Source organism: Lutjanus erythropterus, chromosome 14, assembly GCF_056507025.1.
Source record: "Lutjanus erythropterus isolate fLutEry1 chromosome 14, fLutEry1.hap2, whole genome shotgun sequence".
NCBI lineage: Eukaryota > Metazoa > Chordata > Actinopteri > Lutjaniformes > Lutjanidae > Lutjanus > Lutjanus erythropterus.
The window spans coordinates 19,152,676-19,169,914 of record NC_139330.1 but is presented as its reverse complement, the minus strand read 5'-3'; the positions used below and the strand labels follow the sequence as shown (position 1 = coordinate 19,169,914).

The following is a 17,239-nucleotide window of genomic DNA, read 5'->3' as shown; positions in this document are numbered from 1 at the left end:
GCTATATCCCAGAACCTACCCGGTAAAGGGTCTAGTCTGGCCAACTGGAGGCCTCTGCATAGTATGAAAATTGCAGGGCCATCAATTCCATTTTTTTAAATAAAATGCACTGCTATTCTTGATTTGTCCGCTGGGGCTTGTGCTGTTCTATATCAAGAGTAGCAAGCTCTGCTGGATATGCTATTATAGATCCCACATGCTTATATACAGGCTACATGACACAACACTGTTCACAAGCGTAGGCTCCGGTTCATGCAGGAGCCACTAGTGGAAAATGTCTTGGTCAGAAAGAAGACAAGTGAGCACAGAGTGTAACAACTCCAAATGTACCAATTTCTTCACAGAAGTAAATAGAAAGCCGGGGCACTTGATGGGTTCAAAGCACCTTTCAGTGCTGAAGGAATATTCAGTGCCGCTATCAGACTCATATGAGGAAAATACAAGAACGTGCAAGGACAACTGAGAACAAAGAAGATAAATGAAACATGAGCATTTTCAGGATGTACTTGTACTTCTTTATACTAAAAGAAGATTTGTTATGTAATGGTTTTACTGATCTGACCCATTTGAGATCGAACTGGGCCGTACGTGGCCCATGAAGTAGTCCTGAGCTATATGATCCTGGACCAGTTCTAGGCAAATCATTTTCAGGACAATATCTATGCTGAACAGAGAAGAAACTGGTATCAGCTTCTCATCTCACTGACAGTAAACTTTCCAAATATTAGGCCTATATGTTCTATTATTGGCAGGATAAACTTAATTCTTCGAAATTAAATATCCCTCATACTTTACAAGATTCACATTAACATTACTCGTGTGATTTAAGACAAGTACGCTGACATAAAAATAATTATCTAATTAATTTCTCAAATTAATGCTTTTCTGCAGTTATTACTAACCTGCACTTTGACACCAGTCTCTCAAACCCTCTGAACATAATTTCCAGTATGGGCTCAGCAATTATCAAATTGTGTTTCTAATGGAGTGAAATGACCTGCAGAGAGCTTAAGAATTCAGCGAATTCTAGCAGCATGGAGAGACCTTAAGACTTGTTCACCTCATCAGAGTAATCAAACAAATTAAAGAGCCATTAGATGAAACTGCAGAGCACGACTGAGAATGAAGCAATCTTCTCCCACAAGCTCTGCAAAGTGCTGAAAAACCCCCCACCACTGCAGGTATTTAGGAAAAAGCAAATGTGATACATATGCTATTCCACAGATACGAACTCAATAAAATTCTCAATTTATGAAAATAAATATGAAATGTCAAGTTGTCATCGTGAATCCCTATGAGGAATCAGTCGTGCCACTATGAAGAGGAGAAAGGCATTTGCTTGCATTAAAGGTGGTTGATGGGAGGTTGAATTATACATGTAGAGCTTGCTCTATGAGACAGATTGACTCAAGAAATGCATCAAGGGCCACATGAAAGAACATCATGCGGCGTTGGCATTAGTGTGCATGAATATGAAAGAAAAAAAGCCAGACAGAGACAGAAAAGAGGAAATTGGAGAGCGGAGAGGCCGTATCAGATTTCAAACGGAGGTGTACGCAGCATAATGTGAGTAAGTGTGAGATATGGCTCTAAGGAAACATGTGGGAGTGGATAAACACATGTCTCAGATGCTTCAGCAGACGATAGTATATGCTCCAGTCACAGATTGCTTCCCAAAGCACTCATTTTGCTTCATTTCCCGTTCCATCCTTTGGTAATGAATAGCATTCATCATTGCATGGATGTGTCTATGGCTGCATGCTAGGGGAAAGAGGGAAGACAATAGAAGAACAAGTGATTGTCTTTCTCTTCTACTCTGACATGTTGGACTAATGAGATGCTTTAACTCAATCATTACAGTCAATGGGATCTTGACATGCAGATCTTCTGGTCTCCATAATTGCACCCTAATCGTCTCTTACACATCTGTCAAGAAATGGACAGTTGTCAAGGTGCGTCAGACTCTGATAGGCACGGTCTAGAAATGAGTCACAGCATTCATCCGTTGTGCTGTGCTGATATAGTCTTCGAGGATCAAGGCTCTGTGCTGCCATTGTTGCTGCCACCGCATGCTGACCATACTTCTGATGCTCCCTTTTCCTCCCCTCCCACCGCTCCTTTGGTCCCGGGGACAAGATTCTGCTGTGCTGCACTGTGCCATGCAGTTTCAGCCTGGATTTCCCTACGAGCTTAACGGGGAGTGTAGCCCTCTCATTGTTTAGCACTTCAAAGGAAACAAGAGAAAGGAGAGAGGAGCAAGAGCGAGAGGGAGAGGGAGAGAAAAGGACATGATAGACGCCGGGTAAGAAAGGGAACATGAAAAAGGAAGAAGCAGAGGGGAAGCAGCAAAGGAACAGAGTATAGGGGAGTTGGAGGGAAAGTATATGAAGTGAAGATATGGACAAAGTTTGAATGCAAGTGTTTACTTTCACAGCGGCTAAACTGCCAAGTCCTACATCCAGTATGTCCGTCCAAAAAGAAAGCAGGAGCTTTTGAGGTTACACTGCAGCTTACTGCTCAGGTAACATGGTTTATTTAGAAAGGACAAGCCAAGTCTCAAATTAAAACAACTGCTCTTAGGTCTAATAACATCTTTATAACATTATGCTAAATAAAAGGGGCACAGAAATCCCATTTGGTGTTTTGTTTCTGGCAATCTTGTACATAAACTGGCAATATCTAAAGAGCACAGCATTTCTGTTGAGGCCATATGGTGCTTTTCTCTGCCTTCAAAATGGCTTCTCCCTGTGGTAGTGATATATCCACCACCGCAACCGCCTTTGACATTTAGCAATCTTGTCCAAGGGCCAATGAGTCCTCATACCTAAATAACAAAATTGGGGGTTTCTCAGCGCATTTTAAAAAACAACACATATGAGGGTTTTGACAAAACTCAGGCCGATGAATTGCTGGTAAAGAAATAGTTTGATTTTTTTCATATAACTTTTGGCAAAAGGTTGAATAAACTTATTTTCCAAAATGTCAATGTCCAGTCGGCACTTTGAGGGAGGATATCATCCCTCTCCTTCGCAAAATAACCACAATACATTCCCGTTGTTAACCTGCTATTACCCTCTTTATTCCCAAGTAGCAGAGAGAGTGCAGGGGCAGAGTTGTTGTTTAGTGGAATATCACTTAAGCCAGAGGTCAGCTACCTTTAGTGTTAAAAGAGGAATTTTTGGACAAAAAAAGAAAAAAAAATTGATCTGGAGCCACACTAGGCAAAATAAACTAAATTTAGGGGAAAAGGTTTTGAGCCATAGGTCAAGGAGCCACAGGAGTAAAAGAGCCACATGTGGCTCACTAGTGGTGAGCCAATGAAAACAAATCAGGTTACTTAAAAGAACCTGGCTTATCTGAGCCATTGCCCCTGTTAAAAATTAACAAATTGCCTACTGTAGATACTGTTCTCATATCTGTCCTTTCTATATGAATCTGTAGCCTGGAAACAGCTAACTTAGTTTAGCATAAATACTGGAAGCAGGAGACATTCTTACAGCAACTGCTTCTTCCCGTCTTCCTGCATGTAATTCCATAACTTGTCATTTTTTACAGTTCAGTTTTTCTCTGGGTAAAACAAACAGTATATTTTAATTAAACTTGGAGGTGTTGTCATAACACCACACTTGTCTCTTTGTGTGAAAGTTGAATATGAGTTTTGAGGTTAATCAAAGAGCAAGCATTTTCACGTCTGTAGATTGACAGGTGCACAAAAGGAGAACAATACAAAACAATACACTGTCTTCTGCGCTTGCATTCAAAGATTTAATAACATTTCAGTAAGAACAACCGTTCTCAAATTAACCTAACCTATCAACTTTAATTGCAAGTGCAGAAAACACTGTAAGGGTTGTTTTGTTTTGAGTATGAGGGATAAAAACAGAAACATCCTCAAGTTAAGGAAGGACATTACTGTAAAAAATACCTGCTTCAAGGAGATAATGAAGAATTATGAGGTGCATGAACTTCACCCCCCACTGCTCCACCGCTTTCTTAATTACCTGTCTCAGAGTCTCGCTGTTATGACAATGAGGTGGGACCAGTTAATCCACGTGGTATAAAGAAAGAACACCACATCTGCATTTTGTCACAATTCAATAAGGACTTTCACGTTCAAAACCCAAACTGTAGTTTTCAGTTTTCTAGCAAATGTTCTACAATTTCAATGATAAATTTCATAGTCAATGAAAATGCATTGCTTACTGATGAATCACTACCATTACTTTAATGTCAGCAGCATGCTCATGTTGAATTTTCTGCGAGCTGATGAATGATTTGTTGAATTATTTTAAAAGACTAAGATTAAAGGACGCGATCTTGTAAAAGCACATAGACACTTGGAACCTTGAGATTCTCTGCCACACAGAGAGAGCTATTGACTTAATATTTATTTAAAAAAGCACATATGAGTAATGATTATGTGACTCATCTTTGCCAACTCTCCTTGTGTGTGTCTTGGCCATGTTTACACAGAGGCTCCACCTCAAACAGCTTTATGATAGATCTGTATATAACACCAGAATCCTTATTAGGTGGGCTAAAGATAGAGCCAAAAGCAGCCCATGACAATAAAAGACTCGATGTCTATAGATGGAGGAACTGCAGCTGAACAAAGACTCTTCTGTACAAGCAAGATGCGTTTGTGTGTCACATTCTGGTGAGCAGGGAGAGTATCTCTACAGGTCAGGGTGGCAATTTTTGTGTACGTCTTCAGGGACACCCTATTTATACTGCATATTGTAATTACAGTACTAACTGTGCTGCTCTTGTTCTTAGATCCCTACATGAGGAAAGCACTGTACATTTAAAGTCATAAGCATTAATCATAACCAACAGGCTGGAAGCTGCTGTGCTGCATTTCCACGTACCAAGTAATGGGTTAGTGATTTTTTTTTAATGTAGCGGCTAAGTAAATGCATGAATTAAATATTTTGTTCAGTCACTTTTCACAAAACATCGTACTACCAGCAGTCCGTTGTTAGACTGAGGTTTTTCATGTCAACAGTTCAATCCAATCCACTCAATCCAACCTTGCATATCCTCCGCCTCAGCATTTATAATCCTGTCAAACCAACACAAACAGACAAAGAAGTAATTTTTTGCAGTCCAGGGCAAGTCTGAAGTCTGAGTCAAGCCTCAACTCTCTTCTATCATCTGCTGCATGCCATCCAGTATGCTTAGAAACATGCACAGCTATGTCTAAGGAATTTATGGCATGTACTGTCATTATTCTTTGATCTACTGGCAAACAGTATCAGTATCTCTGCATCTACGCAAGAGTGGCTAAAAGACATGTATGCATTCACGATTCTTGCCAGGAAAAATATTACTAAAATTATCATATGCCACCCATCACCCAGTTTTTCATGTTGTCATGTAATAGTCTACAGATTTAGACACTGAAACTGTTGTGAGATGTGTCATGTTGCTAATATAATGTTGATAATACTATCAATAGGTCATTTTCACTGTGTATTTTTGCAGAGAACTGCATGCATCACACGGTAAAAAATAGGCAAGACTCTCTAGATAGAACCCACAGCCATCAGGCTGTTCAAACAAACAAAGTCTCCCAGCTGTTAGTTACAAAGCCTGTAGCAAGCTAATATTAAATAACTGATGCTAAGCTAACCATGTTTGCTAACTGTCCATAGGCGCTAACATTAACTTTCACATTACAAAGTGACTACCTATCTGGATCTAGGTGTGTTTTCAGGTGGCTAGTTTGATGTAGCCAACCCAGCATTGCTTATTTTGATACATGTTTTTGTTTGGGCCATGTGTGGAGTTATTATAGCTCTTATTCTTCTTCTCATGAGATGAAACTCTCAAGCGTTGATCTAAAGACCACAAAACTCCAGCTGTAGCCGAAACACAAGCGCCTACAACTCAAACCTCACCAATATTTGCTTGCAGAATGACAAGCTGGTGTGCTTGTTAAGTATTGTGAAAGAGGACTTGTTACCTTAGCAGGACCTTTCTTAGCTTTAAAAACAGTTGTTTTGTGCTAACAAAATACTTCAGACAGCTGAGCTGTGAATAGCAATTCGGTAGTGTGCATCTGTTCGTCTTGACTTTACACCGAGTGAACCTTTCAAGGACTATAATTACAAAACCAGCTGATGCTGCACACCTAGTTATGTACAGGGACTGAACAACATCTGGACTGCATGCACTTGTTCATCTATAATAAATAGTGAACAGAAAATGAGATTCAGTGCAATCATTGATGGCAGTGACCCTGGCTTGGTTCTCTGTTACAAGACACATTATTGTCACGTTGTTATATCTTTGACAGTGCATAACATTGGTCAAAGGACGTTTGTAGCAGAGAGTGGGGATCTGGTGGGTACTGTGAGAAAAAAAAAATTGCATTGATAGCACAGACAAAGGAAAACCTTTTTAGATGCACCACTTTGGAAAACACGCATGGCAGCAACTTGATGATGCAGCAATTATTAAAAAGTCCACTGTAAGGGGGCGCCCCTATAGCTCAGCTGGTAGCGTGTAGCGTGATTTCCCACATCATACATAATTTTTTCCATGGTTTACCTTTTTGGTTATGCTGTCATTACTAATTTTGTCCTGTTTCTGCTAAGCATATTTCTCCTTTGGAATAATTCACTACATGTTTACAATCAATGAGGGAAACTCATTAAATATGCAACAACTAAGAACAGTGTATATGATGGAATAGTGACATTGTGCCAGAAGCCATAAAATTTGGGCTTTTACGGCCAAAATCTTTGTAGTTGGCTGCTTTCCCCCACTGGCTGGCTACTCCATATACTTGTGGAAAGCCCTGGAAATAACTGCATAACTCTGCATGTGAAGTTAGCAATGAAAAAGACATTACAAAGAAGTATAATGTCTAATGGTCTTGTGTCTTCTACATGCTATGACAGCAATAGCTAAAGGGTGGAAAAGTGAACAAACCAGGTTTCAATTAAGATATTAAGGACAGCCAAAGAATAATAAAGCCAAAGACTGTAGTGGGGGCCGGGCAACTGGAATAAGATTAGAAATAGTATCCCATGTAATCTTAGAGAATTTCTGTACATTGTAATTACTGTAACATAGTTATATTCACCTTATTTCCCTATGAATTTGATGGTGTATCGTATTTGCTCTGACCATTTCATTAATATGTAATGGTTGTTGTAACTAGAAAACCCCAATAAAAATATTATTAGAAAGCAATGAAAAGGCCTGCAGAGCAGGGGATTAACTGTACCAAATTAGGGAGGAGAAGCTCCCTTGCTGGTTTCTGAAAAGGGTTTTCTTTTACTTATCATGCATACTGAAATTGGTACAGCTTGTTCTTATGGATTTGTGTTATAAAACATTATAAAACAGTGTAACTAATGGTGGTGTGAATTCAATAAACAGTTATGTGTCAGGTGTAGTCATAAGGTCTTCTGTTTCCCGTCCCCTTTCATTAACACAATATTTCAAATGTGACTGTTTTTCTGTGCAACTGTTAACTAATGAGTTAGTTCACACACTTAATGACTGGTTGCTTACTGTATGACAGCGGTAAAATATTCTTATAATGCGCTCACACCTACACAAATGCAGTCACCCTGCATGTAGTGACACCTGACTTCATGGGATCATTCATCAGCACAGTCAGCACTGGGTGCTAAAAGCAGCTCCGCTTTATGAATTCATTCACCATGTGACACTCACAGTCTGACAGCCCTGGACCTGTGGTGGTAGCCATTAAGCTGAGATATTCCTTATTATTAACACGTGTCATGGCTGATGTGCTTTAATGGAAAGTAAAAGCCGTTGAGACACTCTCTAGTGAGAAAACAGCCACACTCAAACTGCCACTTTGGAAAAAGATGTGTGGACAGACTCAGTAAATGAGAGACAGCAAGACAGGGATAGAAAGAGACAGAGAGATCTCTCCATTAGTCCAGGAAATTACAGCAGAGGCCATTAAAATCCACAATCAAAGAAAAAGATGGATGCAATTTATTGACTTTTGGTTTATCTTTCTTAGCTCTGCGATGATTAACGGTGACTGTTGTCCAGAGTGCAGAGAATACATTTTGATGGCTCTAGTTTGAGCTGAGGGTCTACGTTCAAGATTACATCAAGCCATTCAAACAGTAAAGAAAGCAACAGTGAGCTTTCTGCATGTGTGTGTGCATGATGGAACTACAGTTTGTACGCAGCTAATTTTATTACTGGACTGATCGGCCTAATTATTTTTGTGCACCTTTATGACTGTAGGCTGAAGGACCTATTAGATGCAGATTGTTTTTGATAAATGGTTTTTCTGATTATTTTTTTTCCTTTATGTTTTTATGTCCACAGGCATTATGTTTTCTTGTCATCACATTCTTGTGAACACAATATGTCAAGAGTGCCTTGAGAGAATTTCTTCAAACATGGCACAAATGTTCACTTGGATTCAAAGATGAACTGATTAATCGCCAAGGATTACAGATTAATGGCCGAGGTAATGGTGACCTCACTAATTTTTGGATAATTCAACATTTCATATGCTAACTATGACAAAATCACAGACAAATATATAACAGGATAAAATGATGACATTTTAGATCCAAAAGGTCAAAGTTCAGCTTCACTGTGATGTCAAAGTGTCCAGCTCTCTATCAGTCCTCTGTAATCATCTCATCTTTAAGTGAAGACATCATGTTTCTCACTGGAAGTTATTCACGTACAGTGAGAACTTTCATTTTGCAAAATTTTTAATATATAATACATAAATATAATAATATTGTTTTTATGTGAGGGTCATGTTTATGTTGGCTGGCCTTTGCAAATCTCTGCTTGGTACATCTGGCAGTTGTGGTGCCATTGCATTAGGTGCTTCACCATCTGTTGCCTCGCCTTTACTGAGTGCACCAATAAGTGTTCAGTTTAAGATGTTATATGGTTCACCACTGACAAAGGTTTACACGTATTGCTTGATAATTCACATACTGTAAATCCAGAGGGATGTGAGGTAGCCTACAGGCTACAGAGAAACTAGAGGGACTTCATTGGTATTCATTACTTTTCATGAGGAAGCTTAGCTCTTTAGTTGAACTCTTGCTCTGTTGCTTTCCTGCATCCAGTACACGGATGACCTTTGTGGCACGTGCACAGAAACAAAACACCGAGAGGAACCGGGCAAAGTTGCAAACCAAGAGTGATTTGAAAGATTAATCAGTGTTATGTGGCCCCTCCGTCTGTAACTTTTATGTCCTTTCCTCTCAGGTATACCTGCTCTCTGCTGTCTTGCTCCCTGCCCTAGAAAACCTTTTGTATACTCTGATACTTGTCTTGTGAAGACGGTAGTCTTATTTTTGTGGCTTTGTTTCTGTTTTGTATAATTGTCCCTTATCTTTTAGTTCTCCAAAGCCCAGTGAAGGACTGGCCTGGTGCCTCTTCTTCTTTTTAGCCACACGATTATTTCTCTGGGTTTCGAAAACTTGGTCAGTGCAAAGCTTTGCCATGACCTATTAAAGCTGTAACATGTAACATCACCAAATCAAACTGTCAGGCTGCAACTAGTTGCTGTAACTTCGGAAAATACGGGATACGTCAGAGTAGACTGATTATTTTTGTACATAACCGTGTTGGTGCATTTGGTTTACTCTCAACTCAAACAAGAGACTACACGTTACCCTTTACGCAGGCTACCGAATCATCCCGTGCTCACTGGCTCACTCTGTGCCCCTCTCTGTCTTCATCACTCCTCCACTCTAATGGGATTCTCTGACAGTAAGTTTCTCATCAAAAGAGCGAGGTGTCTTTGTGCTATCTGTGGTACAAATACACACACTCACACGGCCTCTGGCTCTGTGCTCTCTGGTTTATACTTTTCTGTCGGACTACTTATTTTTTAATTAGTCTCAGCGAGTGGTGTATTTGTGAGGCAGCAGTATTCTCAGCGTCCGCCACCCGCTGCCACTCTGACACCTTTTTGGCGTCTGTAATATCCACAGTGTGTCCACCAAATAACAGATTTTCGTTGTCCCAATCTCCACAACAAAAATGTTGTTTTCATTCTGTGTGACAGCCCTTTTTTAGCTTTTCCTGCAGCATTCGCCATGATCGTCCTCCTGCAGTCAGTATGAATGAATATTAATTTGGGACGTTTCATTGACCATTTATAGGCAAATATGGGTGTTACATGATGTCTGCAAAAGGTGTGCCACATTTCAAGTGATTTATAAAGGAAAAGCGGCGTAGGACGTACCTACGCCTTGTTTTATAAATCTGAATATTTTTGTGTGTAAGCACCTTCTTTGTTTCATCCATACGCCATCTTTTAAGGTGAACCCTACATACAGTTTTATAAATGAGACCCCTGGTCTTTATCACCTTAAAGCAATATTATGTAACAATCCCATATTAAAATGCCTAAAAATGCTTGACATATGTTATGTATTTTGTTGAGTTGTGTGCTCACATTATCCCAACTGTTTCCAACAATGTTCAAACCCAGAGAATTCTGTAATTAACTCAAGGTAAAGGTAGGTATCCAACTAGCCACTAGTTGCTATAACTTCCAGGAAAACAGGATACATCGGATATGTCAGTGGGTTACAAAGGAAGTCGTCAAACATGACAAAATATAACATGAATAAGGCTTCAACTTTACATTGTCCATGAACCTCATTTCTGCTTCAGTGTTTCGAACATGGCTGTTCTCATGGACTTGCGACCAAAGATTGCCTGGACTAAAATTCTGACATTGTCAGAAATGTAGGTGCATAACAGACATTCAAGGTCCCCAGAGGACGAAGTCTAGTGAGGGTAGACACTACAGTGCACAAACCTATGATTATGTATGCTATTTTAGCATATTTACTTACTTTACTTAACATTGCCTCAAGTGCACTTTGCAATATCGGCGTATCAAGTTGGCCTCTTGTCCCGTGCCACGGCCGGGTCCACATTCTCCTCTTCCTCCTTTGGATTTTTTTCCCCATCCACATAAATACCACTATTGCACAGGCTCAATTCTTCCTTAGCTTCATTATTTACCACTATAGTTACACAGATGAATGATGCACCATTAGTTTTCATCAACTTAAATACCACATACATGAAGAATAAATTTAAATATTTACCTACTTTCCAACAATATCTTAATTTAAATAAGCCCTTTTTGAGGTTATGAAGAAAATTGTTTTTAGTTCAAATAAGATCACCTGGTGAATATATAATGAAAGCTGTAATAATCACTATAAGCATTTCCTTACATTTTGTATAATTTAATTATTAGGGTGTATTGAATGTCCCTTTCATTAACAGATGAATGGCCATTTGAATTGCATGCGAGCCCATTTGAAATGCATAATAAGGAGATTTCAATAACTACAGGACCAAGATTATCACTTACTCGATGATGGCTATGTTAGTAACAATTATCGTTGACCTTACTTTGCAAATGAATGACCACGACTGTGCTGAAACAGCCTAACACACCATTACAAAGCCAAAGGCACTGAGAGGAGTCCGTATGCTGTTGTCCCCGTTTTCTGTCTACGCCCTGTAGGTCCATGCCAAAACAAGACCTCGGCCTGACCTGCTACTAAATAAAACAGACACAGCCGTTAGGTGTTCATATGGTGCTATGCCCCGTTCTGGTAAACTCCAAAATAAAACCTGGGCTTGGTGAGTTTGAGCTCTGCCTTGTGCAGCATTTAACATACAAGATATTCATGTAAAAATGTCTGGTGTAGAGCTTTTTCCACTAAAACACTTTCAGTGAAAAAGAATGCTGGCCATTGATTGCCTGTTGAGGCACTGGTGGCCTTTCCAAAGGTGGCCCAGATTTTTCTCAGCGCTCTGCAAATGAAAATCGATTACAGGAAAACTATAAACATAAATAGACCATGGCGATTTCTCTTGCACTGGACTGGAGTTCTACTGTATGAACTTAAGGTCGCAAAGGAAAACATCTATAATCTAGGGTGACGTGTCCAATTTTCCTGGATAACCTATCATACCGAACAATAAGGTAAGAAACAAATGCTCCTAAATGGGAACACATTTAGGGGCACAGGAGCACCAAAAATGGGCTGTGTGTCGGATACAAATAATTTATATTGGATGCTTGTAATGGGGTGGATGGGCAATAAATTCACAGAAGGACTCCAGCCTACAGCAACCCTGGAAAAGGCTGACATGAGCAGACAAAGTGAATGAATGCGTTGTCATTTTCACTGAAAAAATGACTAGGCTGATCTATGATTTGCCTTTTAATTTAAAGGGTTTGTCATGCTCTATTTGGTTGTGTAAAACAATGAGGTCTGTACCTTTACGAAGCCCACCTTGAAAGTGAGAAAGAGAAGGCTTCAATTAAAACCTGACATCAGCACAACTCCACATTTCACAGCTAATTTACTTGGATCACAAGGTGCGTATGGCTACTGCATAATCCTGCTGAGTGCCAATAAAATCTCTGGCCCTTTTTTCACATTCAGAAACCATTAATGAAGCCTCTAGCAGAGAGGAAGCCTCTTTATCATCGGCCTTACAAGTGCAAACAAGTGCAACGTGGCACTTTCTTAAATGTCAGTGTCATATGTTGCTTTGATAAAGGCTACACTTGTATATTTTTTGGGGGGGTAAATGTCACCCCTCAGAGGAGGGGAAACATAACCTGCTTCGTCTCCTCTGGGACCCCTTGATCTAGTAAAGCAGCCTGAAGACAAAGGAATTGATTGCTCTGGTAGTCAAAGAACTAGAGTTACAGCCTCGTGGTTGTATGCCTCTGCCAACAAGACAAGTTCCACTTTACATCCAAGTCGGTATAATATAGGTACTGAAAACTTTGAAGGAATTATATTAGAGGTATGTGTATTTTTATCACTATATTGACAGGTATGAATCCAGTGAATAATTTCCAGTGAAAAACATGCTGTTCTCACTTAGGAACTATTTTTACAGAGGAGCACAGACAACTGATAGAGATCTGAACATTACAATGCCACCGTGAAGCTGACCGCTTACCTTTTGGACATAAAATGTCAATTGTCAATGTCAAAAACATTCTTGAGATATTGCCCTCATGAGCATGGGCTGGATAAAGTCTAGGTCACAGTGACCTTGACCTTTAACACCCAAAATCTAATCAGTCCAGCCTTGAGTCCAAGTGGACATGTGTACCAAGTTGGAAGAAATTCCGTCATGAGAAGGAAACGGACAGACAGACAACTTAAAAATATAATGTCTCCAGAGACAGCTGTTGTAGAGGCATAAAAATCTTTTTTATGAAGCTCGCTGGAATAAATGTTAGTTTTCCTGCTTAACTAAATAATAAAGACTAACACATTCATAAGGCATCAGCTTCAAATTGCACATTGCCTTCTGCAGTCTATGCAGCATTCGGTTATTAATGATTCCATCTGCAGTATGCTGTATGTACACTATCGTGAGGCCTGTGCGGTCCTTGTGTGACTGCGTTACACTCTGTATGCAATCACTTGAGGTTTCGGCTGAGTGCTGGCAGGTTGACAGCCTGTGAGCACAAGGACTGCACTGTCTCCAGATTCCCTTTTTTCACCTCGAGTTGCTCATCCATCAGCATGAGTCCAGCAGTTTCATTCTGAGTGTATAGACACATATATTCAGAAAAAAATCAGTGATAAAATTGTTAAAAGACAGATTATTAAATGGGATGCACAGCTGTATTTAGTAAGAAGGATGAGGTCACTAAAGTTCAACTCTAACAACAGTAAAATTCTCAACTTCATCTGTGGCGACATTGTCAACCGGTGATGAGTGAGAGGAAGCGTAATTGGTCGTGAAATTGTCATCGCACCTGCAAGACATTCCAACGCAGCTCGGAAAGTGATAACCTTCACGATGGGATGCAAGGTTACTCAGCCATTTGCTCCCCCAGCCTGCCCCACTGAATAAATGCACTGTCAAACTTGAGGAAATATTTGTAAGAGGTCCCTGTTGTGGGTGTTATGAGAATGGCGATTGTGCTCGCCAACTGGCTTTCAGATGCAAATGCAGTTTTGGTGTATAAATAGCCCTCCAGCGTCTGGTGTTATCGGAGTTGTCAGGAGAATTCATAAGGGAGGTACATGGGGGGAAGGATTAGACAAGAGGAAAGCACGTACTGGCAAATGGTTTGATTTGGTGTCCTCTCTACTTTCTCCTTTCTCAGAGCAGAAAGGAGGGAAAGACTGGAACGAGATGGAAAAGAAGTACATACAAAATGCACAGAGCAATACACCAACCAACCAAAATAATATCAGAAGATGTACCTGCTAATGTAGTTATGTATTTTTTATGGCTAATTAATAGTAATAGAGCAAGGAATTTCTTAACAGCAGTTTTCTTTAGAAAGCATCAATTATTTTTTGCACACAATAACAGAATTATTTCAGAAAAAAAAAAGACCAGGGTCAATATTATTAGTCCCCTCAAGAACTGAACTTTCTATTGAGCCATTGCACAAACCACTGTTGTGCAATGATGTGCTTTAACTTTGTTATGCTTAAAGCTTGTAAAATCAAGTTAAAACTGAAGGTTATCTTCCAATTTACACACAGTATAAAAACTTCGCTAAGGGTTTGAGCTGTCACTTGAGAAAGCATCATGCCAAAAACAAAAGAAATCAGTTCAGACTTGAGAAAAAGAATAGTTGATGCTCACAAAGCAGGAGGAGGCTATACAAAGTTATCACAGTGTTTCCAAGTGTCAAGAACTGGAGTGAGAAGTATCATCAAGAAATTCAAAGAGAGCCACACAGCACAGAACAAGCCTGGCAGACGTAGGAAGTGAAAGATTTCAAAGGCTCTGGAAAGAGAACTAGTGAGAGACGTGTCTAAAGACCCCAGAACAACTGCCAAGACACTAGTGAATGACTGAGCCAAGTTGGGAACTGTAGTCTCAAAGAAGACAATCACTAGAGCCCTGTACAGGAATGGACTGCGAGGTTGCAGACCAAGAAAAAAACCCACTTTTGCAGACTGAAGTATGCTAAGGACAACCTGAAGAAAGATTATCCATACTGGAAGCATGTCCTTTGGTCAGATGAGACGAAACTAGAGCTCCTTGGCCACAGAGATGGTGCTTATGTTTGAAGAAAGAAGGGTGGGGCGTATAACCCAAAGAACACCGTCCCCATAGTGAAACACGGTGGTGGGAGTATTATGCTGTGAGGATGCTTCAGTGCATCTGGAACTGGGAATCTCGTCATGGTGGAAGGAATCATGAAGAAAGAAGGATATGTGAAGATTTTGAAAGAAAACCTTAAGCAGTCAGCAGCAAAACTGGGTCTACGTTACTCCTGGTGAAGAACTACCTCCAGAAGACCAAAGTCAACATTACTGACTGGCCTGCACAAAGCCCTCACTTGAATCCCATTGAAAATGTGCGGGTTGGATAATAATTTCATCCTCATCTGTAAATGACGACAGTAATATGTCAGATGCTGCTAACTTTTTTTGTGTTGCTTTACATGGAAGATTATAACGTTACTGCAGTGCGAGCTGCATTAGCATTATCTTTGTTTGTATATGGAGGCTGATGCTGCTGCTGTATGTGACGCTAAATTTACTTGATAGACATTCCCTGAAGGTAATGATCCAGCATTACCTTCGCATTACTCCAACACTGCAGTCACGCGATTCCTCATTAATTTTCTTTACAATCTCATGTTGAGATCAGCGCATCTATCACTCTATTAATACATCTATGGATCAGCACTGTCACACACTAGTCAGGAACACAGCCTCTGATTGGTTGACAGACTCAACACAGGGCATCTTGGGATTGCCCGCGGGTGGCTAATAACATGCTGTTAAAAATAATAACTGTTTTTAACATGGGAAAAATGGATAAATAACTACAGCAGACATTTGATGTTGGATTTATCATGGATTTATTTTCTCTCACAGCACTTCGAGGCTGGATCCCAAAGCTTCTGAAAAGGATACAATTGCACTTTTTGTTTTTTTTTAATTTTTTTTGTTTTTGAATAATGAAGTCACAATAGAGTAACATATACAGTATATACCAACTCAGTTAGAAACAACATTAGCTAAAGCAGTTCGACATTTTCCTCTGTGATGTTACACATTGCCTTTTTCATAAAAGTCATTAATGCACATTGGAAAGTTGAAATGTGACTTTTAGTTTTCACATGAATTGATACAGCTTCAATTGACAAGTTTAATCAAAAAGATATACAGTGCATTTTCACAGTCATTGTAGTCCACTGCCAGGAGGTTATTAATGTTCAAAATGACTCATTCACTGATGCATAACTGCAAGTATTAAAACAATTTGAAGCTGTGGCAACACGTGACAAACGTCTTACTGCCCTGCATTATAATAAACACTTTGTTTTTTGTGCTGCTGCTGGTGATATAAATGAAAGACACTGAACAAAGAACTGTGCATTTTACAAAGTGGAACACTGTGACCCAAATATGTACTGAAATTTTAGCAAAACAAGTCTCTCTGAAGATAATTGTTCATCAGCTGTGAGTTCTTGTAGATATGCATTTATTAATTCTATTCTGACAGAATGCAGGCCTTTAGTCTGTGAAACCATCTCAGTGTATAGTTTATTTTACAGCTCAGTTTGACTCTAACTCTGTTTAATTCCATTTTAGAAAGCGAATCTGAAATATCTGACCCTGCCTTGTTTTGCGCCGTTTTGTTTTTACAGTCATCCCAAACATTTTCCAGAATCTTGTGTGGCCTTGAGTCTATCCAGACTTACAAAATGTAACAGTAGTAATTCATAGTGAGAGTGCTTCATACTCAGCATGAGCTCCAAGTCCACTGCCTGAGGTGGGATGACTTCAGAAATACACAAGATGCAGTTTGAGGATAATTCTAATGGAGAGAGAGCTGATGTTTAACTAAATCCATTTTTATTGTAATGTGCACTTTATTCAGTACTAAGGCTTGAGAGATATCTGCAAATCTGTCCAGTTATTCTGTGGAATCGGCTAAATCGCTGAGTGGGAGTACATACTGTTACTTTAAACGCATATATTGTTCCTGATTTAAATCTACAATCTGAGAGCTCAGCATATATTGTGTTGACTGAAAAAACGTGCATATCATGTGCTGTGAACTTACATCAAAGCAACAGTGCAAATTTGATTACTGTGAAGCCTCATGCAAATAAGATCCTGTTTTTTAAATCATGTTTTTGCCTTTTGTGAAATGAGTGAAACATACTGCTCTGGTAAGCTGCATTTCCAATCCCTGTAGCAAGAAAAGTGTTTATCCTCAC

The 17,239-nt window shown here is 39.6% G+C and overlaps 1 protein-coding gene across 1 annotated transcript in view; it reads right to left on the bottom strand.

Moving 5' to 3' along the window:
- LOC146315483 (protocadherin-15-like) overlaps positions 1-17,239 on the bottom strand; it is a 278,737-nt gene that overhangs the window by 241,467 nt on the left and 20,031 nt on the right. The window lies entirely within an intron of this gene.